This window comes from Ovis aries, chromosome 22 (assembly GCF_016772045.2).
Source record: "Ovis aries strain OAR_USU_Benz2616 breed Rambouillet chromosome 22, ARS-UI_Ramb_v3.0, whole genome shotgun sequence".
NCBI classification, from domain to species: Eukaryota; Metazoa; Chordata; class Mammalia; order Artiodactyla; family Bovidae; genus Ovis; species Ovis aries.
In genome coordinates, this window is record NC_056075.1 from 1,448,571 (window position 1) to 1,476,033 (window position 27,463).

Consider the following 27,463-nt stretch of genomic DNA (forward strand, 5'->3'; position numbering starts at 1 on the left):
AGAGGAGAGCAAAAAAGTTGGCTTAAAGCTCAACATTCAGAAAACGAAGATCATGGCATCTGGTCTCATCACTTCATGGGAAATAGATGGGGAAACAGTGGAAACAGTGTCAGACTTTATTTTTTGGGGCTCCAAAATCACTGCAGATGGTGATTGTAGCCATGAAATTAAAAGATGCTTACTCCTTGGAAGGAAAGTTATGACCAACCTAGATAACATATTCAAAAGCAGAGACATTACTTGGCCGACTAAGGTCCGTCTAGCCAAGGCTATGGTTTTTCCAGCGGTCATGTATGGATGTGAGAGTTGGACTGTGAAGAAAGCTGAGTGCCGAAGAATTGATGCTTTCTGAAATGTAGTGTTGGAGAAGACTCTTGAGAGTCCCTTGGACTGCAACGAGATTCAACCAGCCCATTCTAAAGAGATCAGCCTGGGTGATCTTTGGAAGGAATGATGCTAAAGCTGAAACTCCAATACTTTGGCCACCTCATGCGAAGAGTTGACTGATTGGAAAAGACTCTGATGCTGGGAGGGGTTGAGGGCAGGAGGAAAAGGGGACGACAGAGGATGACATGGCTGGATGGCATCACTGACTCAATGGACGTGAGTCTGAATGAACTCCGGGAGTTGGTGATGGACAGGGAGGCCTGGTGTGCTGCAATTCATGTGGTTGCAAAGAGTCGGACACAACTGATTGAGTGAACTGAACTGAACTGAACTGAACTGAAATAGATAGTTAAATCTACAGAAGTATTCTGCCTAGAAATCTCACTTTGTATTTTTTTTTAATCACAAAATTCAGAGCTAAATATCAGACAAAGATTTCAATGATTTTTTTTTCTTAATGAATAGAGAGCAGATCTCAAGTATGAAAACCAAAAGAGATTCTGTTAAAGATAGTGCTCAGCATGAATGGAAGGAGCAAGTTGTTAGAATCCCCAATCTCCATATTTAGAGAGCTGATTAGAGGTGATTGAATGGAGGTGGTCACTTTTCCAAGTGTGAGTCTTAAGAGCACATGTGGCCCGTGTCTGAAGGCCTTAGCATACCCAGTCCATCCCCTAGTATTAAAGAACCTAGTCATTTTTGCATTCTTAGATGAGTAAATGCCTTGTGGCCTAAATCCAGAATAGAATTCCCTGGTGTTTTAGTCAGTAGAGTCTGCCTGCAATGCAGGAGACCCGGGTTCAGTCCCTGGGTTGGGAAGATCCCTTGGAGAAGGAAATGGCAACCTGCTCGAGTATTCTTGCCTGAAGAATTCCATGGACCTGGTGGGCTACAGTCCATGGGGTCACAAAGAGTCAGACACGACTGAGTGACTAACACTTTAACTTTCACTGGACATTTTGGTTTGCCCTTTAGAGCCAGGATAAGGCCTATCTTCAGACACAGACCCATGTCTTTCTTTATAAGAGGGGAAAAAAATTGCAGACTAGCATATTTTTCACTGATCATAGAGGATTCTGCATCTCTTCATGTGAGGGACAAAATAAAGCTGTTAATATTTTGCCTCGGGGGTCCTTTTATTGGAAGCATTCAATTAATTATTGCTTTGAGGGAGTGGTTTCAGTCTCTACCTGTTATCTATTAAAATCTTCAGGTTTGCTTCTCTTAGTAGGCTTCCTGATTGACAGTGTACATCACCTCTCTAGAGAAATCTTTATCTTTAGCCTAAGCAGGATGGAATAGACATGGGCTTTCATTTACTCTGAATTTTACAGGGACTTCTTATTTTTACATAAATTATTAACCATTTCATGAATTTTCCATATGTATATTTTAACTGTCTCTGACAATTTCAGCTCTGTCTTCACCCAAAACTTCCTTGCTGTCCTCAGGTATTGTAGAAGAGTCATTAGTTTCTATTGCTCTACTTTGGGCTAAAGACATATATATTTCAAACTTGAAATTGATTATTCTTAAACTAGGTTCATATAGAACAGACTTTTTCTTCTTACAAAAAAATTTTAACGAATTTTGCAATATTTTTGTAGCTTTCTGAGTTTTTTTGATACATGTATATATTTTCCTCTTTTTCTAGGTTAAACAGCAGATTTTATATAGCGTTTGCTTTATATTTTCAAATCTTATGGTGTCTTTAAGCTCAAGTGTGTGTGTGTGTGTGTGTGTGTGTGTGTGTGTGTAATAGTTCTAGGTTTCTTTTTTGCTTTTATTTATTCATTCAGAACCTGGCAGTCTAAGAAAATGTCTATATTCCTTCTATATTGTCAATCAGTTGTCAGCTGGTATGTTTCACATTCTGTCTGGAAATTTCCTAGCTAGGAATAATTTTTTAGGTACATTTCCTATTTGTACATTTTTTAAGTGAAGGAAATCATTTCAGAAATCAGTGTTGCAAACTTTCCACTATTACAGTAATAAAGATCACATATCATTAGCTTCCACTCACGTTCACTGCTTGCTTTCTTTCATTTCCTCATGAACAGCATCTTAGGACCTTTCAGTTCAGTTCAGTTCAGTCACTCTGTCATGTCCAACTCTGTGCGACCCCATGGACTGCAGCACACCAGGCCTCCCTGTCCATCACCAACTTCCAGAGTTTCCTCAAACTCATGTCCATTGAGTCAGTGGTGCCATCCAACCATTTCATCCTCTGTTGACCCTTTCTCCACCTGTCTTCAATCTTTCCCAGCATCAGGATTTTTTAATATGAGTCAGTTCTTCACATCAGGTGGCCAAAGTATTGGAGTTTCAGCTTCAGCATCAGTCCTTCCAATGAATATTCAGGACTGATTTCCTTTAGGATGGACTGGTTGGATCTCCTTGCAGTCCAAGGGACTCTCAAGAATCTTCTCTAAACACCACAGTTCAAAAGCATCAATTCTTCAGTGCTTAGCTTTCTATTTATGTTTCTGCAAACATTTATTCATGTTCTTCTATTTTCTCCTGATACCTGAATTCATTATCATATGTTCAAGACCTAAATTATTTTTCAGTTAGTATGTGTTATATAACAAACCATCCCAAAATGTAGCCTCTTAAAGAAAGGATAATAATTTTATCATCATTCATGACTTTTGTAAGTCAATAAATTGGGAAAAGATTAGATGAGCAGTTCAGGTTCAAAATATCTCATTTGAATACAGTTGGATTATGCAGCTGGATATGAAATAGCAGGGTACTGGAGCTGCTAGATACTGTTCAGATATGTCTTTCTTTATGTAGTCTCAAGGTCATCTCATATAATGTTTTCACATTCAATAATCTGGGCTTCTTCCCAGTATAGGAGCCTCAAGACAGCTATAGTTTCTACATGTTAGCTGGCTTCTCTCAGGGCCATAGTTCCAAGAGAGTAGAACTGTGGGTAAATATTTGCTTCAGGATTCAGTCATGGCATCATTCATGCCAAACTTCATTGGGTGAAGTGGTCACAATGTCTACCCAAATACAAGAATAGGGGACATGGACTCAATACTCAGTGGGAGGAATATTAAGGTCTCATTGTAAGAAGAGCATGTAGAATGGGCTATATTTTTAGAAGCATCTTTAGAAAATTCATTCTGCTAAAGGCTTTAGCCAAAATGTTCCTACATTTTTATTTAATTTACTCTTACATTTACATTAATCAAAAATTAAGTTTTTCTAAAATGAGTGTTAAAAACTGAATTGCGTACCCTCAAAATTCTGATGTGGAAGCCCTAACCCTCAACGTGATGTTATTGGAAATGGGGTTTTTAAGCATATAATTAATGTTAAATGAGATCACAATAATAGTTTCCTAATGTAAGAAAATAAATTTCTGTTTAAGCCACACAGTCTGTGATATCTTCTTCTTAAGGCAGCACACGCTAACAAATACAAAAAGCAAAGCAATTGTTTTTAGCTTAAAAGATGGAAAATATGTGTTTCATATCATTCTCTGGGAGCTCACAATGCAGTTGATCAAATAAAATTCTCTGAAAAGTCATGAAATAAAGAGATATGTTCAACTGTATTTAATTGCATTTAAATCACGGATTCCCAAACTCCTCTGTACATCAAGTAGTTCTCCTTTCACACTGATGCTTCTGTTGAATCTCGTGGAATAATGTAGTTTTATGCAGTATGGTATTTTAATAAAAATTGAGCATGGCTCATTTGTATTAGATTTTCTACTTAAAGGAAATGAAGTCTACTCCAGAAATACCTCTTTCTTAGTTACGTGCATGATTATCAGATGGTGGTTACATTAATTTATACTATTTAGCTTTAACCTAGAATTTTTACATATATTGTGGAAAAGTGGATTTAAAGAGATGAATTAGTAAGGATTAATATATGTTCTTCTTGGGCTTCCCTGGTAGCTCAGACAGTAAAGAATCTGCTTGCAATTCCACCCCTGGATCAGAAAGATCCCCTGGAGAAGAAAATGGTAGTCCACTCTAGTATTCTTGCCTGGAGAATTCCATGGACTGAGGAGCCTAACAGACAGTCCTTAGTGTTGCAAAGAGTCTGACACGGCTCAACAACTAACACTTTCACTTCAATATATGCTCTTAATCTCTTTTAAGAAGACATTTATCGAATGTCTGCTATCAGCTACACACTGTCCTAAACATGTACTTGATGGAGAAATTAACATTTTCAAGGATTTTATAGCTGGAAGAGTAAGATAACATTTTGTGGGAAAAAAAAAAGGAGCTATATAATACCATGTGTTTGGCTTTCAGAATAATGATAACAATTAGAATAGGCACTTATTGGAAACATACTGTGTTTCAAGTACGATGCTAGGCACCTTTAAGTATACCATCCATTTAAAATTTATAACAGTCAACCATATATTACAGATACTGCCATAATCCTTTTTGCCTGAATTAAGAAGCTTAAATTCAAACAAGTCAAGCGATTTGCCTGATAAATGACATACTTCTGATCAGTGAGGTTGAGAGGAAAGGCTTTGATTTGATTTTTTTATGAGTGAGCAGATTTGTGCAGAACAGAACACTGCAGAATAAGGCTCTCCTTAGAGAGGAAGAAGCCTTGACAGTATCTTGAGGAAGTGTACATATGTCAGCCATTTGAAAATTGCAAATGGTGTGGTGTGACTCTCAACATTTTTAGCTGGGTAAAGAGAGGAACACAATCATACCATTCTGAACTACAACAAAAGAAAAACAGGTACTAGAAAAAAATTATGTTCAGTAAAAAATTATATTAATATAGGCCAGTAGTTCTCAAGAGGGTTGTTCAGCTCCATAAGGGACATTTTATTTCAAAAATTGTTGGACATTGCTGTCATTTACTATGTAGGGTTTGGGACTATTAGACAGCTAGCAATGTGCAAGAAGTCTCACACAAATAATGAATTATTTTGAGCTGAGCGACATTTCAAATGTTCCTTAGGATATTAATTTAGGGAAATTCTTGTTTAAAAGTATATAAAGTCTAAATCCATTGTGCATATAAACAAAAGATTTGTTGTTCTCAGGTTTACTAAATATTAATTTTTTACAATCAAAAGACCTCAGTGTGAATCTATAGAAATTACACTTAAATTTGTTGAAAACCAGTCAGAGACATTCAGAATAGAAAATCGCATCACTAATGGTAATGCTAAATATTTAGTTTGGTCACCAATATTGTGTGTATGTCTGCATTTGTGACTCATACACTAGATGGGATTCCACGAATAGAATAAACATCAACTTTGTTATGAGTTCTATCGTTGTATCTGTAAATGTGCGAAATTAAATGCATGTTAGTTGATTATCAATAGATTTTCTCACTTTTCATATTGAGTTAAATTTTGGGCATTGAAGCAAGTTTGTAAAAATATGAATGCGGATTATTTCATTATTATTAATTTCAATTTAAGGTTTTAAAGGGAGGTTTGTACATGTTTACAAACAGAGCAAGGAAGCATTAGATATCATAGAGAACCATAGATACTGTCTTAGCATAGATTAAATATGGAAGGCAGAATATATACATTCTTTTTCTTTTCTCCTCTGCGTTGTTATCTCTATTTTAAAATTCTCATCTATCTAAACTTTGTTCCACTTACAGGAGTCAGGTTCTATTTTTAGCCATTAAATTGTAAACAAGAATTGCTAGATAAGATTTCTGAAAAGGCTTTTTGACAAGGGATTGTCTCTGTTCATGAGCTGCTTTTGTCTTTCCACTGTACTGCTTTTGTCGTCTTTCTACTTAGAATGATACCCAGAGATTTAGCAGAAACATGGCAAGCATGATGGAGAAAAGCCAAGTGATGATAGTAATGGGGCAGAAAAAGGAGAAGAGATATTAGTTCACAATCTTATGAAATCACTATACCTGCCTATATTTTGGCATCTTAAGTAAAATCAATAAACTCTTCACTTTTAAAGTTATTGTTTAGTTAGCCGCAGTGTCCATGCAAACTTGAGAAGAGCAACACAACATGATGGCATAGTGTAATGATGAAGAAGCCAGGATCCCTGAGGACACTGTGCACTTTACTCTCTGGAATGCCAGCTTCCTTACTTTCAGTTAAGAGAGACAAAGAAATCCACCCTTGGTTAAGACAGTATTTGTTGGGTTTTGATTACTAAGAAGCTCATTTTTAACTCATATTAAGCAATATAGAAAAGTCATTGCTTGAATGATAACAGGTCCAGGTTTTCATTCAAGCAGTTTATTGAGAGAATATCCATGGAATACAAGTACTAAAAGCTGACATTAAAATACTGAACAAGACCCTCAGTGCCTCTGTTAATTGATAGTTGTGGTTAGCACTGAGAGTTTGATACGAGTTTCAGTCTGCATTAGAAGATGATAGGACACACAAGGACTTTCTATTCCTACATTAGGAGGAAGTTAAACAGGAATAGGTCTGAAAATGTGGCCAGAAAATTGGGCAAACAAGATCAAAGATACATGTTTAAATGGTTTGTCAAATAAGAAGAGAATCAGTTCAGTTCAGCTGTTCACTCATGTTTGACTCTTTGAAACCCCATGGGCTGTAGCATGCCAGGCTTCTCTGTCCATCACCAACTCCCAGAGCTTACTCAAACTCATGTCCTTTGAGTCAGTGATGCCATCCAACTATTTCATCCTCTGTCATCCCCTTTTCCTCCCACCATCAATCTTTCCCAGCATCGTGATCTTTTCCAATGACTCAGTTCTTCCCATTAAGTGGCTGAAGTATTGGAGTTTTTACCATCTTTCCTTCCAATGAATTTTCAAGACTGGTATCCTTGAGGATTGACCGGTTTGAACTCCTTGCAGACCAAGGGACTCTCAGGAGTCTTCTCCAACACCACAATTTAAAAGAATCACTTCATTGGCACTCAGCTTACTTTATAGTCCAACTCTCACATTCATACATGACTAATGGAAAAAGCATAGCTTTGACTAGATGGACCTTTGTTGGTAAAGTAATGTATCTACTTTTAAATATTTTGTCTAGGGTGGTCATAGCTTTTCTTCCAAGAAGTAAGCATCTTTTAATTTCATGGCTGCAGTCACCATCTGCAGTGATTTTGGAGCCCCCCAAAATAAACTCTCTCACTGTTTCCATTGTTTCCCCATCTATTGGCTATGAACTGATGGGAACAGATGCCATAATCTTACTTTTCTGAATGTTGAGTTTTAAGACAGCTTCTTCACTCTCCTTTTTCACTTTCGTCAAGAGGCTCTTTAGTTCTTTGCCTTCTGCCATAATGATGGTGTCATCTGCATATCTAAGGTTATTGATATTTCTCCTGGCAGTCTGGATTCCAGCTTATGTTTCATCCAGCCAAGCATTTTTCATGATGTACTCTACATGTAAGTTAAATAAGCAGAATGAAAATATACAGCTTTGATGTACTCCTTTCTCAATTTGGAACCAGTCTGTTGTAACATGTCTGGTGCTAACTGTTACTCCTTTATCTGCATATAGATTTCTCAGGAGGCAGGTAAAGTGGTCTGGTATTCCCATCTCTACGAAATTTCCACAGTTTGTTGTGATCCACACAGTCAAAGGCTTTGGTGTAATCAACAAAGCAGAAGTTTGTTTTTTTTTTTTTTTTCTTTTCCTGGAACTCTCTTTTGTTTTTTTATGATCCAAGGGATGTTGGCAATTTGATTTCTTGTTCCTCTGCCTTTTATAAATCCAGCTTGAACATCTGGAAGTTCATGGTTCACATGTTGTTGAAGCCTGATTTGGAGGATTTTGAGCAGTATTTTGCTAGCATGTGACCTGCGTGCAGTTTTGAGATAGTTTGAACATTCTTTGGCATTGCCTTTCTTTGAGATTGGAGGGAAAACTGATCCCTACTGTAATACCTTACCTCTGAATCTACAGACTGTGTATTATTATTACATACGTTTTTGAAGTTTTCCCTGAGGATCTCATACACTTTGTTGTTAGTTTATCCTTTTGTCTTCAGTGACCATTTATTTTGTTATCCAAGAACACTGAGGATTTGAGATATTATTTCTAAACCTGGCATTTCAGGCAGAACTAATTTTATGACAAATGTCTTTCTAAATCTCTTTCTCTACCTAAGTCATGATGCTCCACTACTTCTGCAACCCCAAATTAAATTGGGTACATATGTTTTAGGGGTACAGTCAGAGCCATTACTATTTAAAGCAAACTTTCACTGTGGCAGTGTTTAATGCCAGCTAACAAAACTATCTGAAAATTTTGCTTCTAATAACTAAGTGTGCTTAAAAACTTATTACAATAAGGTAAATGAATAGAATGTGAAAATCTAAATTGAAATGTCATGTTGTAATGTATTCAGGTCATGTTTATATTCTTAACATTTTTAGAAATCAAGGAGAATTTGTCAAAAACAAAGCTCTTACTAATATTTAAGAACTTATAATTCTCTCATCACTTTCAGGCAGTCTGACATAAATGAATGATATCTCTGGGAAATGCTTTTTTATTAAATAGAGTAGTGAGAAAAAAAGCCACTTCTATAATGTTTATTAACTAATCTTTTTAACATTAGTGAGATCACCACCAAATATAAATCAATTGATTAAAGTATGTAAAACTTTGGAAGGAAACAGCAATAAATAATAAAAATCAAGAACTATCCCAAACAGCTATATCTTGGATATAAATCATTCTGTTATATCTGGAGAAAATGACAATATATGTCATCTATTAGCAATGTCTTCATGAATAATTTATCATACTAACAGTCAAGGAGTGATTTCAACCATATATTAGTGAACACATAATACATTTTTTCATATAGTTTCTAGTCTCTTTTCAGATATTCTCCATTGCTTACCTTCTACATAATAATGACTCACCACTCATTATTAGGAAAACCACTCAGTAGAATTTTGAGCTCTGTTTCAGGTAGATGCTATTCACTTTGGTTAAGTCAGTTTCTATCTCATTATCTTACTTTCTTCATCTTTGCTTCTCAAATTAGAGTTCAAATACTTATCGTGATATATGATAAGGTAGTAAGGTATCGAACCATAGGAAACTCAAATGCTTATTAATTTTTAATAAATAATTATAAATAAGTAGACAAGTTCTATGACTTTATGCAAAATAAAGCTCCATAATAAAGAAACCAATGGATTACTGAGAAACTTTTTCACACCTTGATCCAAGATTATTTTTTATTCACAGCACCCACATATATTAACTTATTAACATAATATTTTTGATTTGTTACTAATATACCCTCTTTTTTGGGAGTGCCAAAGGTTAAAGAGATATTTATTTCTGATTTTCAGTTACTTCTTTAGCTAATTAATATATTTTTCAGAGAAGCGGGAGCTCCAAAATGTTTCACTTTTAGATAACCTTTCCTCTCAGTTGACAGCACCTTTAATACACTAGTCCCTGTGCTCCTATGTCAATGTTATCTATTATGACCTGGTACAACTTAGAGAGTCCATGCTATACAGGTTTGTCTATAAATATTTACCTGAACAGTTGAATGGGATATTCTCTTTTCTTCATCCTGCAGCCATAGAACATGAATAGACGGAATAGCTGGGAGATGGGTGTACATCCCTTGCAGCAGACTCAGTGTATCAGAGACCTGATAGGGCTTGTCAGCCATCATCTGGATCAGTCTCCTACACTGGGCAGATGAATGACTAAAGATATTGTAAAAGTAGCTGTCTATTTTATTTAACATTATATCCTCAACACTTTTGAGTATTCTAAGGATCTATATATCATTATCAGGAATTCTATACCTGAGAATAAACTAAGATAGTAATTTTGATTTTATTCTAATTTCCAGACAGCAGACCTGCCAGATAAATAAGATCAAATAGATTATAAATGGAAGGATTACAACTTGCTATCTCTAGTGTCTGGCTTGTAACAAGAACTTTATATTTGTTAATGGTGACAGGATGTATCTACTTATATAAATAATAGCTCTTGGTATCACAGGTATGTGTGAACTGTGGCAGAATTTTCATTGTGAATTTATGGGACTCAAAGTTTAAATTATATACTGATCCAGGTAACAAACTTGTTTGAGTGAATTGAGGTTAATAAATCTCCTCAATGGAATATTTTCCTCCAATAATGACTTATCTTCTTGTTTGGTTTGTTTTAAGTCTGTGTGATATTTAGGTTACAAAGTAAGTAATCAACACTGAGAAAGTCACTGGACAAGACAAGCCTGAACCATCTGCTTTCAGTCACTTTTTAATCCAAATAGTATTTTCTGTGTTGTTATTAATCTTATGACTTTATGCTGAGCATGTAAAGGAAAGGATCAGAGTGACAATTCAGTGAAATTGTATAACATGGGAAAGGTCAAAGATATACAATCTAGTATTATCTTTCAGAGAACATATGAGGCCCTAAAATTCTGAAACCTAATTCCTGTCACAAAGCTTATAAAATGAAGAAAGAAAAAAAAAAAAAACAAAACCATAATCAGGCCCTTTGCTACTATCTAGAGCAGTAAGAGCCATAACAATTTAATCTGTTTGAATTACAAAGTCAGTAATGTAGTCTCTAACTCACAGTTTTATAATTAGGATTATGTTTGTACTCTGCCCTTAGTCACTCAGTCATGTCTGACTTTTTGCGATACCATGGACTGTAGCTCGCCAGGCTCCTTTGTCCATGGGGATCCTCTAGGCAAGAATACTGGCCTGAATGTCATTTCCCTCCAGGTTATCTTCTCAACCCAGGGACTGAAGCCAGCTCTTCTTCATTGCAGGCAGATTCTTTGCTGTCTGAGCCACCAGGGAAGCCCACGAATACTGGAGTGGGTTTCCTATTCCTTCTCCAGGGGATCTTCTCAACCCAGGAATCAACCCAGGGTCTCCTGCATTGCAGGTAGATTCTTTACCAGTTGAGCTTCCAGGGAAGTCCAGGATTGAGTTTAGTTTCCTTCAAATAAAGAATGTTATGTGGGTACTTTTTTTAATAAGCTTTGTAGTGCCCAATATGTTATTGTTTTAAAGGTTGATGTTTAAAAAATATGATATTATACATGTTTCAATGCCATTCTCCCAAATTATCCCACCGTCTCCCTCTCCCACAGAGTCCAATTAAAATAAATTTATATTAAAAACAAGAATAATGAGATAAACAACCAGAAAAAAATAGTCTCATCTTTAATATATTTGAAAATCTATTAATAATGTTGCATATAAAAACATAGCTGGTTTAGTATATAAAATACCATTGTTAGGCAAGATTTTCCAATTATTCCATTAAATTATTTTATACCATTTTACTCTAGTCACCCATTGCATTTATTTTCTAATTTATTTTTATTGTAGTTGAATTACAATATTGTGTTAATTATTGTTGTATAGCAAAATAACCCAGTTATACATTTTTGTTGTTGTTCAGTTGCTAAGTAATATTTGACTCTTTGTAACCCCATGAACTGCAGCACCCCAGGCTCCTCCATCCTCCACTATCTCCAGGAATTTGTTTGGATTCATGTCCATTGAGTCAATGATGATATCTAACCATCTTATTCTCTGCTGCCCACTTTTTCTTTTAGCTTCAGTCTTTCCCAGAATCAGGGGCTTTTCCAGTGGGTCAGCTCTTTATATCAGGTGGCCAAAGTATTGGAGCTTCAGCATCAGTCCTTCCAATGAATATTCAGGGTTGATTTCCTTTAGGGTTGACTGGTTTGATCTCTTTGCGGTCCAACGGACTCTCAAGAGTCTTCTTCAACACCACTGAAGAATTGATGAAAGCATCAATTCCTTGGCACTCTGCCTTCTTTATGGTCCAATTCTCACATCTGTACATGACTACTGGTAAAGGATAGATTTGTCTACACTGACCTTTGTTGGAAAAGTGATTTCTCTGCTTAAAAATAAATAAATAAATAAATTTATTTATTTAATTGAAGGATAATTGCTTTACAGAATTGGGTTGGTTTCTGCCAAAAAACAATATGAATCAACCATAGGTATACATATGTCCCCTCCCTCTTGAACCACTTTCCTATCTCCCTCCCCATCCCACCCCTCTAGGTTGTTACAGAGCTCTGATTTGAGTTCTCTGAGTCACACAGGAAATTCCAATTAGGTATTTATTTACATATGGTAGTGTAATGTCCATGTTACTCTCTCCATACATTCCCCCCTCCTTCTACCCCCTTCCCCCGTACCATTCCTATAAATCTGTTCTCTATGTCTAAGTCTCCACTGCTGCCCTGCAAATAATTTCATGAGTAACATCTTTTTAGTTTCCATATATATTTGTTAGTATATGAGATTTGTGTTTCTCTTTTTGACTTACTTTACTCTATATAATAGGGTCTAGCTTATATGCTGCCTAAGTTTGTCATAGCTTTCCTTCCAAGGAGCAAACATCTTACTTTCATGGCCGCAGTTCTTGTCCACAGTGATTTTGGAGACTAAGAAAATAAAATTTGTCACTCTTTCTACTTTCTATCCCTTCTATTTGCTATGAAGTGATGGGACCAGAGGCCATGATCTTAGTTTTTTTAATAGTTGAGTTTCAATCAGCTTTTTCACTCTCGTCTTTCACCCTTATCAAGAGGTTCTTTAGTTGCCCTTCACTTTCTGCCATCAGGGTGGTTTCATTTGCATAGCTGAGGTTGTTATTTCTCCTGGTGCTCTTGATTCCAGCCTGTGATTCATTCAGCCAGATATTTCACATGATGTACTCTGCATATAAGTTAAATAAACTTAAGTTAAATAAACTTAGGATGCTAGTATACAGTCTTGGCCTTCTTCTTTCCCAATTTTGAACCAGTCAGTTTCTCCAAGTCTGGTTTTAACTGTTGCTTTTTGACCACATATAGGTTTCTTAGGAGACAGGTAAGGTGATCTGCTATATTCCCTTCTCTTTAAGAATTTTCCAGTTTTTATGATCCACACAGTCAAAGGCTTTAGCATAGTCAATAGAGCAGAAATAGTTGTTTTTCTGGAATTCCCTTGCTTTCTCCATGATCCCACAAATGTTGGAAATTTGATCTCTGGTTCCTCTGCCTCTTTGACACTCAGCTTGTACATCTGCAAGTTCTCAGTTTATGTACTGCTGAATCCTAACTTAAAGGATTATGAGCATAAGCTTACTAACGTGTGAAATGAGTACAACTGTAATTGGAACATTATTTGGCATTGCCTTTCTTTGGGATTATGTAAATACTGACCTTTTCTAGTCCTGTGGCCACTGATGATCTTTCCAAATTTTGCTGATATAGTGAGTACAGCACTTTAACAGCATCATCTTTTAGGATTTGAAATAGCTTAGCTAGAATTCTGTCACCTCTACTAGCTTTGTTCATACTAATGCTTCCTAAGGCCCACTTGACCTTCCACTCCAGGACGAACCTAGGAGAGTAACCACACCATCATGGTTATTTGGGTCATTAAGATATTTTCTGTATAGTTCATCTGTGTACACTTGTCATCTCTTCTTAATATTCTATGTTTCTGTTAGGTCTTTACCATTTTTGTCCTTTATCATGCCCATCCTTGCATGAAAGTTCCCTTTATATATCTAATTTTCTTGAATAGACCTCTAATCTTTCCCATTCTATTGTTTTCCTCTGTTTCTTTACACTGTTCATTTAAGAAGACTTTCTTATCTCTCCTTGCTATCCTCTGGAACTCTGCATTCAGTTAGGTTTATCTTTCCCTTCCTCCTTTTCCTTTCACTTCTCTTTTTTTCTCAGCTATTTGTAAGGCCTTACCTTATTGCATTTCTTTTTCTGGGGACAATTTTGGTCACCACAGCCTCTACAGTGTTACAAACTTCCATCCATAGTTCTTCAAGCACTCTGTCTATGAGATCTAATCTCTTGAATCTATTCATCACTTCCTTTGTGTAATTATAAGTGAAAGCATTAGTCACTCAGTCATGTATGATTTTTGTGACTCCGTGGACTGTAGCCCTTCAGGCTCCTCTGTCCTTGGGATTATCCAGGCAAGAATACTGGAATGGGTTGCCATTCCCTTCCTCAGGGGATCTTCCCAACTGAGGGATCGTACCCAGGTCTCTCACATTGTGGGCAGATTCTTTACCATCTGAGCCACCAGTGGGTAAAATCATAAGGGATATGATTTAGGTAATTCCTGATTGGCCTAGTGGTTTCCCCCATTTTCTTCAATTTAAGCCTGAATTTTGCAATAAAGAGCTGATGATCTGAGCCACAGTCATTTCCAGTTTTTTTTTGTTTTGTTTTGTTTTTGTTTTTTTTTTTTTTTTTGCTGACAATATAGAGATTCTCCATCTTTGGCTGCAAAAAAATATAATGAATCTGATTGAAATAGAAACATCTGGTGATGTCCATGTGTACAGTAGTCTCTTGTGTTGTTGGAAAATGGTATTTGCTATGACCAGTTTGTTCACTTGGCAAAACTCTGTTAGCCTTTGACCTGCTTCATTTTGTACCCCAAAGCCAAACTTGCTGTTACTCCAGGTATCTTTTGACTTCTTTTTGGTGTTAGTTCTAAAATGTGTTGTAGGTCTTCACAGAATTGGTCAACTTCAGCTTCTTAGACATCAGTGCTTGGGGCACAGACTTGTTACTATCATGTTGAATGGTTTGCCTTGGAAACGGACTGAGATCATTGCATTTATTTTAGGGTTGGGTTGTACCCAAGTACATCATATCAGACTCTTGTTGACTATGAGGGTTACTCCATTTCTTCTAAAGGATTCTTTACCACAGTAGTAGATATAATGATCATCTGAATTAAATTCATCTCTTCCTGTCCATTTTAGATCACTGATTCCTAAGATGTCAATGTTCAATTTTGTCACGTCCTGCTTGACCAGATCTCATTTACCTTGATTCATGGACCGAAGTTCCAGGTTCACATGCGATATGTTTCTCTACAGCATCAGATTTCACATGTCCACATCTGAGCATCCTTTCTGCTTTGGCGCATCAGCTTCGTTCTTTCTGTAGCTATTGCTAATTGTCCTCTAATCTGGGGGCTCATCTTTCAGTGTCATATCTTATTGCCTTTTCATATTGTTCATGGTGTTCTCGAGGCAAGAATAATGAAGGGTAGTAATTTCCTCCTTTAACAGACTGTATTTTGTCAGAATTCATCATTATGACCCGTCAATCTTGGGTGGCCTTGCACAGAATGGTTCATTGTTTTCATATTATTTTTCATTATGGTTTATCACAGGTTATTGAATATAGTTCCCTGTACTATACAGTCGGACCTTGTTTATCTATTCCATATGTACTAGTTTGTATCTGCTAATCCAAAATTCCTAATCCCAACCCTCCCATCTCCTTCACCTTGGCAACCAGTAGTCTATTCTCTATATCCTTGATTCTGTTTCATAGATATATTTGTGTCGTATATAAGATTCTACATATTAGTAATATCATATGGTGTTTGCCTTTTTTTTTCTGATTTACTGCACTTAGTACAATAATCTCTAGTAGCATCCATTATTGCTTCAAATGACATTATTTCATTCTTTTTATGGCTGAGTAGTTTTCTATTATATATATAAAAAATACCACATCTTCTTATCCAGTCATCTATCTATGGACATTTAGGTTGTTTCCATGTCTTGGCTATTGTGAAGAGTGCTGTTGTGAACATCAGTTCAGTTCAGTTCAATCGTTAAGTCATGTCCAACTCTCTGTGACCCCATGAACTGCAGCATGCCAGGCTTCCTTGTCCATCCCCAACTCCTGGAATTCACCCAAACCCATGTCCATTGAGTTGGTGATGCCATCCAACCATCTAATTCTCTGTCGTCCCCTTCTCCTCCTGCCCTCAATCTTTCCCAGTATCAGGGTCTTTTCAAATGAGTCAGTTCATTGTATCAGGTGGCCAAAGTATTGAGATGACTCTATATCTTTGAGATAGAGTTTTGTCTGGATATATGCTCGTGAGTGAGACTGCTGAATCATATGGAAGTTCCATTTTTAGTTTTCTGAGAAACCTCTCTACTGTTTTCGACAATGGCTGCACCAACTACATTCTCACCAGTAGTGTAAGAGAGTTCTATTTTGTCTACACCCTCTCCAGTATTTGTTATATGTAGAAATTTTAACAATGGCCATTCTGATTAGAATGAGGTGGTACTTCATTGTAGTTTTGATTTGCATTTCTCTAATAAATAGAATTGAATGTATTTTTATGTCACACATTGAATTTAATTATCACAATCTTTTAGTTACTTTGAAACTGAAATAAATCTTCAGTTCCTATTTGTGTTTCATAGCATTGATAGCTTTGAGGAATCTGAGCCAATTTTTCTGTAGAATGCCCCTTAGATTTTGTTTACTGATGTATTCTGATGATTAAATTTTGACTGTGCATTTTTGACACTAATATCATATAGTTAATTTTTTATCCTTTTCAGAAGGTCACATTGGGAGACATGCATTATCAATTTAACCACATTTGTTGATGTTGAATACATTTATTTGTGCTTATCCATAGTTTCATATGAATTGAACCATGGAATATATATCTTTTGTGCCTGGCCTCAGTGTTGCCTATTTGAGGAACGTGCTCTTTTTATTGCTGAGTAGGTACCTTCTAAATCAAGTTGGTAATTTTAAGTAAAAGTCATATGGTAATATCTGAGATTTTGCTGGTCACACACTGGTCTCTATTATGAAATTAACTTAAAAAAAAAGTATAACCCTTTAAAAATATAAAGGCCATCTGTGGCATTCAAGTTGTATAACTATAAGCCCCAGTCCAAATTTGTCCAGTTGATTGTAATTTGCCAACCCATACAGTTTGTGAGTTATTGAGAGTATCTTTTGCTATTCAACTTTTGATAGATGTTTTGATTGCATTTTGTTTTGCAGTATTATTAATGAAATTACCAAGGGAATTTCTGTAGAAGTCTTTCCAGGGATATATTTACTTATTGTAACAAGATATCAGTTCAGTTCAGTTCAGTCTCTCAGTCATGACCGATTCCTTGTGACCCCATGAATTGCAGCACTCCAGGCCTGTCCATCATCAACTCCTGGAGTTCACTCAAATTCACGTCCATCCAGTCAGTGATGCCATCCAGCCATCTCATCCTCTGTCGTCCCCTTATCTCCTGCCCCCAATCCCTCCCAGCATCAAAATCTTATCCAATGAGTCAACTCTTCTCATGAGGTGGCCAATGTACTGGAGTTTCAGCTTTAGCATCATTACTTCCAAAGAAATCCTAGGGCTGATCTCCTTCAGAATGGACTGGTTGGATCTCCTTGCAGTCCAAGGGACTCTCAAGAGTCTTCTCCAATACCACAGTTTAAAAGCATCAATTCTTCGGCACTCAGCTTTCTTCACAGTCCAACTCTCACACCATACATGACTAGTGGAAAAAACATAGCCTTGACTAGATGGATCTTAGTCAACAAAGTAATGTCTCTGCTTTTGAATATGCTATGTAGGTTGGTCATAACTTTTCTTCCAAGGAGTAAGCATCTTTTAATTTCACGGCTGCAGTCACCATCTGCAGTGATTTTGGAGCCCCTCAAAATAAAGCTTGACACCGTTTTTTATCTGACACTGTTTCCATTGTTTCTCCATCTATTTCCATGAAGTGATGGGACCAGATGCCATGATCTTCGTTTTCTGAATGTTGAGCTTTAAGCCAACTTTTTCACTCTCCTCTTTCACTTTCATCAAGAGGCTTTTAGCTCTTCTTCACTTTCTGCCATAAGGGTGGTGTCATCTGCATATCTCAGGTTATTGATATTTCTCCTGGCAATCTTGATTCCAGCTTGTGTTTCTTCCAATCCAGCATTTTTCATGATGTACTCCGCATAGAAGTTAAATAAGCAGGGTGACAATATACAGCCTTGACATACTCCTTTTCCTATTTGGAACCAGTCTGTTGTTCCATGTCCAATACTAATTGTTGCTTCCTGACCTGCATATAGGTTTCTCAAGAGGCAGGTCAGGTGGTCTGGTATTCCCATCCCTTTCAGAATTTTCCACAGTTTATTGTCATCCACACACTCAAAGGATTTGGCATAGTCAATAAAGCAGAAATACATGTTTTTCTGGAACTCTCTTGCTTTTTCGATGATCCAGCGGATGTTGGCAATTTGATCTCTGGTTCCTCTGCTTTTTCTAAAACCAGCTTGAAAATCAGGAAGCTTATACATAACATTAATTTTACATTTTAATCATCTTAAATGTACAATTCAGTAGCATTAAGTACATTTACAGAGTTGTACTACAATCACCACAATCATTTCAAAATGTTTTCATCATATCAAGAAGAAACTGTGCTCATTAAATAAAACCTCTCTATTCTCCTCTGTTCCTATCTTCCTATTTTTTTTGTATAAATACCTAGATATGGAATTGCTGGGTCTTAGGGCAGGTATGTGTTTAATTTTGTAAGAAACTGCTGAAGCATTCTCTAAAATGATTATACCCTCCCACACACAATGCATAGGAGTTGTCAGTACTCCACTTCTTCACCAACATTTGATACTATCAGTCTTTCAAAGTTTTAATCATTCTACTGAGTGTGTTGCTGTCATTCTGAGGCTTAGGTTTCTCTATGTCTTAATCTACCATCCCCATATGTTCCCCTTGCATGATAAAAACCTGGTTCCTATCTTCTGTACAAATTGTGAGCAGGGAATAGAGGACATGAGAGTCAAGCAGTTTCTCAGGAGAATGTTGTTCACAATATGCCCCATCCCTTCCACTTCCATTACATAGACTGGTTACAGGGCCACAGGTAGCAGTAAGAGAAGCAGCAAAATGTGATTTTTATCTGGAAAACCTCTTGTGCTTTTATAATCCTGGAATTATAAAAGAAATAAGGAGAAGACTGGCTCTTTTAAAGATAGCTACCATATTCTTTTAAACTTTTGAAACATGTTACAGGTAGGTTTATTTGAACTTTCCTTTTCCAATATTAACCTGTTTCCAAGTAGGAATAAACTAATGTTCTATACCTTTAAAAACCAAAAAGGAATATGTGATTTAATATATTGGATACTCTGTATGATTTAAGATAATAATATTTCCCTATGAAAGAAGAAAAAGAAAAGAAAAAAAATACTCCTGTGTATTCTTGAATAATAAAGTATTAGCGATAATGGGGACTTCCAACAAGATCCAATGAGATAATAGTCATTTTCTCCACAGTCCTCTCTAATGAGCAATGATATTCTTTTCTATGGACAATTTTAGGTATGTGGGACCTGAATTTCTTGTAAGGCAGCCATTCAAATTCCATGCAGATTAAATGAATAACAAATTAATTTAGGGATCAATATTCATAAACATTTAATATTAATTAGTGTCAAAGGTGATGGAATTCCAGTTGAGCTGTTTCAAATCCTGAAAGATGATGCAGTTAAAGTGTTGCACTCAATATGGCAGCAAATTTGGAAAACTCAGCAGTGGCCACAAGACTAGAAAAGATCAGTTTTCATTCCGATCCCAAAGAAAGGCAATACCAAAGAATGTTCAAATTACTGCACAATTGCACTCATCTCACACGGTAGGAGAATAATCCTCAAAATTCTCCAAGCCAGGTTTCAACAGTATATGAACCATGAACTTCCATATGTTCAAGCTGGATTTAGGAAAGGCAGAGGAACCAGAAATCAAATTGCCAATATCCGTTGGATCATAGAAGATGCAAAGAGAGTTCCAGGAAAACATTTACTTCTGCTTTATTGACTATGCCAAGGCCTTTGACTGTGTGGATCAAAACAATCTGTGGAAAATTCTGAAAGAGATGGGAATACCAGACCACCTTACCTGCCTCCTGAGAAATCTGTATGCAGGTAAAGAAGCAACAGTTAGCCCCAGACATGGAACAACAAACTGGTTCCAAACTGGGAAAGGAGTATGTCAATGCTGTATATTGTCACCCTGCTTCTTTAACTTATGCAGAATACATCATGAGAAATGCTGGGCTAGATGAAGCATAAGGTGGAATCAAGGTTGCTGAGAGAAATATCGATAACATCAGATATATAGATCACATAACCCTTATGGTATAAAGTGAAGAACTGGAGATCCTCTTGATGAAAGTGAAAAAGAGGAGTGAAAAAGCTGGCTTAAAACTCAACGTTCAGAATACTAAGATCATGGCATCTGTTCCCATCACTTCATGGCAAAGAGATGGGGAAACAATGGAAACAGTGAGATAATTTCTTTCCTTGGGCTGCAAAATCACTGCAGATGGTGGCTGCAGCCATGAAATTAAAAGATACTTGCTCCTTGGAAGAAAAGCTATGACCAACCTAGACAGCATTTTTTAAAAAGAGCCATTACTTTGCCAACAAAAGTCTGTCTAGTCAAAGCTTTTGTTTTTCCAGTAGTTGTGTATGGGTGTGAGAGTTGGACTATAAAGAAACCTTGGTGCCAAAGAATTGATGCGTTTGAACTGTGGTGTTGGAGAAGACTCTTGAGTCCCTTGGACTGCAAGGAGATCCAACCAGTGCATCTTAAAGGAAACCAGTCCTGAATGTTCATTGGAAAGACATGCTGAAGCTGAAATTCCAATACTCTGACCACCTGATGCGAAGAACTGACTCATTAGAAAATATCCTTTTGTTGGGAAAGATTAAAGGCAAGAAGAGAAGGGGACGACAGAAGATGAGATTGTTGAATGGCATCACTGACTGGATAGACATGAATTTGAGCAAGCTCCGGGAGTGTGATGGACAGGGAAGATTGGTGTGTTGCAGTCCATGGAGTCACAAAGATTCAGAGAAACTGAGCAATGGAACTGAACTGGGTATCCAAAGAGAATTTTACTTTACTTTTTTCACTTAAGACCAATTTCTCATTTTCACACTTTTCAAATAACTGAGAATTTGGTGTGAAGTTTTAAGAGCTTTGCTGGTGGTTCAGTGGTAAAGAATTCACCTTCAATGCAACAGGCGTGGATTCAATTCCTGGTTTGGAAAGATCTTCTGGAGGAGGGCATGGCTATTCACTTCTGTATTCTTGCTAGGAGAATCCCCTAGACAGAGAAGCAAGGGGGAATATAACCCGTAGGGTCACAAACAGTTGGACATGACTGAAGCGAATAAGCATAGCACAGCACACTTATAGTAAAAAATTATCTTGGGTTAATATATGTTTTTAATTGATAGAAAAATAATTATACTCATTGTATTGGTTTAAATGATACCAATGAATAAAATTACTTACTTTAGATAATATTAATACTTTCCTTGGTGTTATCTTTTCAATAGCATATTATAAAATACAAATTTTATACTCTAGTAAAGTTGATTGAAAATTGCAAAGAAGTAATATCAGTGCTGAGTTAAATTCACCCATTCCAGTCCATTTTAGTTCACTGATCCCTAGAATGTCGACAGTCACTCTTGCCATCTCCTGTTTGACCACTTCCAATTTGCCTTGATTCATGTACTTGACATTCCAGGTTCCTATGCAATATTGCTCTTTACTGCATTTGGACCTTGCTTCGATCACTAGTCACATCCACAACTGGGTATTCTTTTTGCTTTGGCTCCATCCTTTCATTCTTCCTGGAGTTATTTCTCCAGTAGCATATTGGGCATCTACTGACCTGGGGAGGGCCTCTTTCAGTATCCTAGCATTTTGCCTTTCATACTGTTCATGGGGTACTCAAGGCAAGAATACTGAAGTGGTTTACCATTCCCTTCTCCAGTGGACCACATTCTGTCAGACCTCTCCACCATGACTTGCTCATCTTGGGTGGCCCCATGGGCATGGCTTAGTTTCATTGAGTTAGACAAGGCTGCGGTCCTAGTGTGACTAGATAGACTAATTTTCTGTGATTATGGTTTCAGTGTGTCTGCTTCTGATACCCTCTTGCAGCACCTGCCATCTTACTTGGGTTTCTCTTACCTTTGATGTGGGGTATCTCTTCATGGTTGCTCCAGCAAAGTGCAGCCGCTGCTCCTTACCTTGGACAAGGGGTATCTCCTCACCGCTACCCCTCCTGACCTGGAATGTGGCATAGCTAGCTCCTGTAGGCCTTCCCCTGACCTCAGATGTGGGGTAGCTCCTCCCGGCTGCTCCTGCACTGTTGCAGCCTGGAACTTTTGGATGCCACCCCTGGCCTCAAAAGCAGGGGACCATTTTATTTAATACTGTGGGCAGGAATCCCTTAGAAGAAATGGAATAGCCATCATGGTCAACAAGAGAGTCCGAAATGCACTACTTGGATGAAATTTCAAAAATGACAGAATGATCTCTGTTCGTTTCCAAGGCAAACCATTCAAATATCACAGTAATCCAAGTCTATGCCCCAACCAGTAATGCAGAAGAAGCTGAAGTTGAACGGTTCTATGAAGACCTACAAGACCTTTTAGAACTAAAACCAAAAAAAGATGTCCTTTTCATTATAGGGGACTGGAATGCAAAGGTAGGAAGTCAATAAACACCTGAAGTAACAGGCAAAATTGGCCTTTGAATACGGAATGAAGCAGGGTAAACACTAATAGAGATTTTCCAAGAAAATGCACTGGTCATAGCAAACACCTTCTTCCAACAACACAAGAGAAGACTCTACACATGGACATCACCAGATGGTCAGAACCACAATCAGATTGATTATATTCTTTGAAGCCAAAGATGGAGAAGCTCTATACAGTCAACAAAAACAAGACCAGGAACAGACTGTGGCTCAGATCATGAACTTCTTATTGCCAAATTCAGACTTAAATTGAAGAAAGTAGGGAAAACTGCTAGACCATTCAGGTATGACCTAAATCAAATCCCTTATGATTATACAGTGGAAGTGAGAAATAGATTTAAGGGCCTAGATCTGATAGATAGAGTGCCTGATGAACTATGGAATGAGGTTTGTGACATTGTACAGGAGACAGGGATCAAGAATATCCCCATGGAAAAGACATGCAAAAAGGAAAATGGCGGTCTGAGGAGGCCGTACAAATAGCTGTGAAAAGAAGAGAAGAGAAAAGCAAAGGAGAAAAGGAAAGTCATAAGCATCTGAATGCAGAATTCCAAAGAACAGCAAGGAGAGATAAGAAAGCCTTCCTCAGTGATCAATGCAAAGAAATAGAGGCAAACAACAGAATGGGAAAGACTAGAGATCTCTTCGAGAAAGTTAGAGATACCAAGGGAACATTCCATGCAAAGATAGCCTCAATAAAGAACAGAAATGGTATGGGCCTAACAGAAGCAGAAGGTGTTAAGAAGAGGTGGCAAGAATACACAGAAGAACTGTACAAAAAAAGATCTTCATGACCAAGATAATCAAGATGGTATGATCACTCACCTAGAGACGGACATCCTGGAATGTGAAGTCAAGTGGGCCTTAGAAAGCATCACTAGGAACAAAGCTAGTGGAGGTGATGGAATTCCAGCTGACCTATTTCAAATCCTGAAAGATGATGCTGTGAAAGTGCTGCACTCACTATGCCAGCAAATGTGGAAAACTCAGCAGTGGCCACAGGACTGGAAAAGGTAAATTTTCATTCTAATCCCAAAGAAAAGCAATGCCAAAGAATGCTCAAATTACACAACTGCTCTCCATCTCTTGACGATCCATGATATTAATGTACTTTACGATTAAATCGATTTTTGTTGCTGTCTCATTAGTTGTATTTGAAGTAGTGTTGGGCACGATTGAGCAACTTCACTTTTGCTTTTCACTTTCATGCACTGGAGAAGAAAATGGCAACCCACTCCAGTGTTCTTGCCTGGAGAATCCCAGGGACAGTGGGCTGCTATCTATGGGGTCACACAGAGTCGGACACGACTGAAGTGACTTAGCAGCAGCAGCAGCACACATTAGTAAAGTAATGCTCAAAATTCTCCAAGCCAGTCTTCTGCAATACATGAACCGTGAACTTCCAGATGTTCAAGCTGGTTTTATAAAAGGCAGAGGAACCGGAGATCAAATTGCCAACATCCACTGGATCATAGAAAAAGCAAGAGAGTTCTAGAAAAACATCTATTTCTGCTTTATTGACTATGCCTTTGACTGTGTGGATCACAATACACTGTGGAAAATTCTGAAAGAGATGGAAATACCAGACCACCTGACTTGCCTCTTGAGAAACCTGTATGCAGGTCAGGAAGCAGCAGTTAGTACTGGACATGGAAAAACAGACTGGTTCCAAATAGGAAAAGGAGTACATCAAGGCTATATATTGTCACCCTGCTTTTAACATCTATGCAGAGTGCATCATGAGAAATGCTGGACTGGAAGAAACACAAGCTGGAATCAAGATTGCTGGGAGAAATATCAATAACCTAAGATATGCAGATGACACCACCCTTATGGCAGAAAGTGAAGAGGAACTAAAAAGCCTCTTGATGAAAGTGAAAGAGGAGAGTGAAAAAGTTGGCTTAAAGCTCAACATTCAGAAAACGAAGATCGTGGCATCTGGTCCCATCACTTCATGGGAAATAGATGGGGAAACAGTGGAAACAGTGTCAGACTTTATTTTGGGGGGCTCCAGAATCACTGCAGCTGGTGACTGCAGCCATGAAATTAAAAGACGCTTACTACTTGGAAGAAAAGTTATGACTAACCTAGATAGCATATTCAAAAGCAGAGACATTACTTTGCTAAAAATGGTCTGTCTATTCAAGGCTATGTTTTTTTCTTGTGGTCATGTATGGATGTGACAGTTGGACTGTGAAGAAAGCTGCATGAAAAAGCAGAAGAACTGATGCGTTTGAACTGTGGTGTTGGAGAAGACTCTTGAGAGTCGCTTGGACTGCAAGGAGATCCAACCAGTCCATTCTGAAGGAGATCAACCCTGGGATTTCTTTGGAAGGAATAATGCTAAAGCTGAAACTCCAGTACTTTGGCCACTTCATGTGAAGAGTTGACTCATTGGAAAAGACTCTGATGCTGGGAGGGATTGGGGGTGGGAGGAGAAGGGGACAACAGAGGATGAGATGTCTGGATGGCATCACTGACTGGATGGATGTGAGTCTGAGTGAACTCCGGGAGTTGGTGATGGACAGGGAGGCGTGGCGTGCTGCAATCATGGGGTCGCAAAGAGTGGGACCCGACTGAGCCACTGAAGTGAACTGAACTGAATATAATTGCTGAGTCAAAATATTTTGCTTTAAAGTAAATTATTACTGAATGTTGCGTTAAACATTTAGATATCTAGGGTTTTATTTGGTCAGTAAATGTATAGTTGAAATTCTCCAGTTTATTACATTGGAAGATTAAGTGTAGCCTCTAAATTACAACTTAATCACTTCATTGAGGTCTTGTTGGATTTGAAGTCCTATGTAAATTCTTGATACAATGCAAAGCTTTCTAACTCACTCCAAAATACGCAACTTACATTGATGAACCACTTTAGAAACATTAGAAAGTTGATTAAGATGGAATACTGCTCACACATTTAGGAACTCACTTCCAGAATTTCAGGATTTCCTAGAGAAACATGTGCAGAGTCCACATGCCTTCAATGATGATTGTGTTACCTATTTTAGTAGCCAAAGATAATTTCTGTAATGTAAATTTTGATGTAATCATAGATATCACTACCAAGAATAAATTCATTCTGTGTTTTATATTATTTGGTGATTCCAGTTATCACAAAGGCTCTAGAAATAATCTTTCCATATTTTTATATCAATTGTTTAGTTTTTAATTTTAAGACTAAATATACATTATTAGGGATGACACGTAATCTGCTGCTGCTGCTGCTAAGTCACTTCAGTCGTTTCTGACTCTGTGTGACCCCATAGATGGCAGCCCACCAGGCTCCCCCGTCCCTGGGATTCTCCAGGCAAGAACATTGGAGTGGCTTGCCATTTCCTTCTCTAATGCATGAAAGTGAAAAGTGAAAGGAAAGTGGCTCAGTTGTGTCCGACTCTTTGCAACTCCATGGACCACATACAGCCTACTCAGGCTCCTCTGTCCATGGGATTTTCCAGGCAATAATACTGGAGTGGGGTGCCATCACCTCTGGACAAATAAGCTATAAAAAGATATATCATCATTAGTCATTATGCAAATATAATTTAAACCATAATGATATGTGACTACACACTTATTGGAATGACTAACACCAACACCAATAACAAAGTAACAGACAATGCTAAGTGTTCATAGCATGTGGAATAGAGTTCTTATACTTTGCTGATAAAAATGAAATATGAAACAACAATTTAGTAACAGTTTTGCCACTTTCTTACCTAATGAAACAACAACTCAGCAAATCCATCTTTTAGATATCAGTCCAAGAGAATTTAAAATATCCATTCATACAGCGACTGGTATGAGAATGTTTTAGAAGCTTTAATCACAGAAGTCAAAGACTAGAACAATAAGAAAGCTGCTTCTGCTGTTGCTAAGTCGCTTCAGTCGTGTCCGACTATGTGCGACCCGATAGATGGCAGCCCACCGGGCTCCCCTATCCCTGGGATTCTCTAGGCAAGAATACCGGAGTGGGTTGCCATTTCCTTCTCCAATGCATGAAAGTGAAAAGTCAAAGTGAAGTCGCTCTGTCGTGTCCAACTCTTAGCGACCCCATGGGCTGTAGCCTACTAGGCTCCTCTGTCCATGGGATTTTTCAGGCAAGACTACTGGAGAGGGGTGCCATTGCCTTCTCCAGAACAATAAGGAAGGAGTATGAATAAACAAATGTTAGTATATGTATACAACAGAATGCAACTCAAAAATTTTAAAAAGCAAGTGATTATGATGCATGATACAATGGATAAATCTCAAAAGCTTTTTATATAGTAAGTGATAAAAGTCAGTTTTATGTCAACAAATTAGATAATACAGATGAAACAGACAAATTTCTAGAAAAACACAAACTACCAAATCTGATTTAATAAAGAGAAAAGCTGAATAGATTTATAATGAGAGAAGATGTTAAAATAGTAATAACATTTCCCACAAAAATATCATGCTTGCCTGATAACTCAGTAGGTAAAAAATCCACCTGCAATGCAGGAGACCCTGGTTCAATTCCTGGGCCAGGAAGATCTGCTGGAGAAGGGATAGGCTACCCACTCCAGTATTCTGGGTTAGCTGGTAAAAAGTCCACCTGCAAGTGGGGAAGTCTGGGTACAGTCCCTGGGTTGGGAAGATCCCCTGGAGAAGGGAAAGGGTAGCCACTCCACTATTCTGTCCATGGGGTCA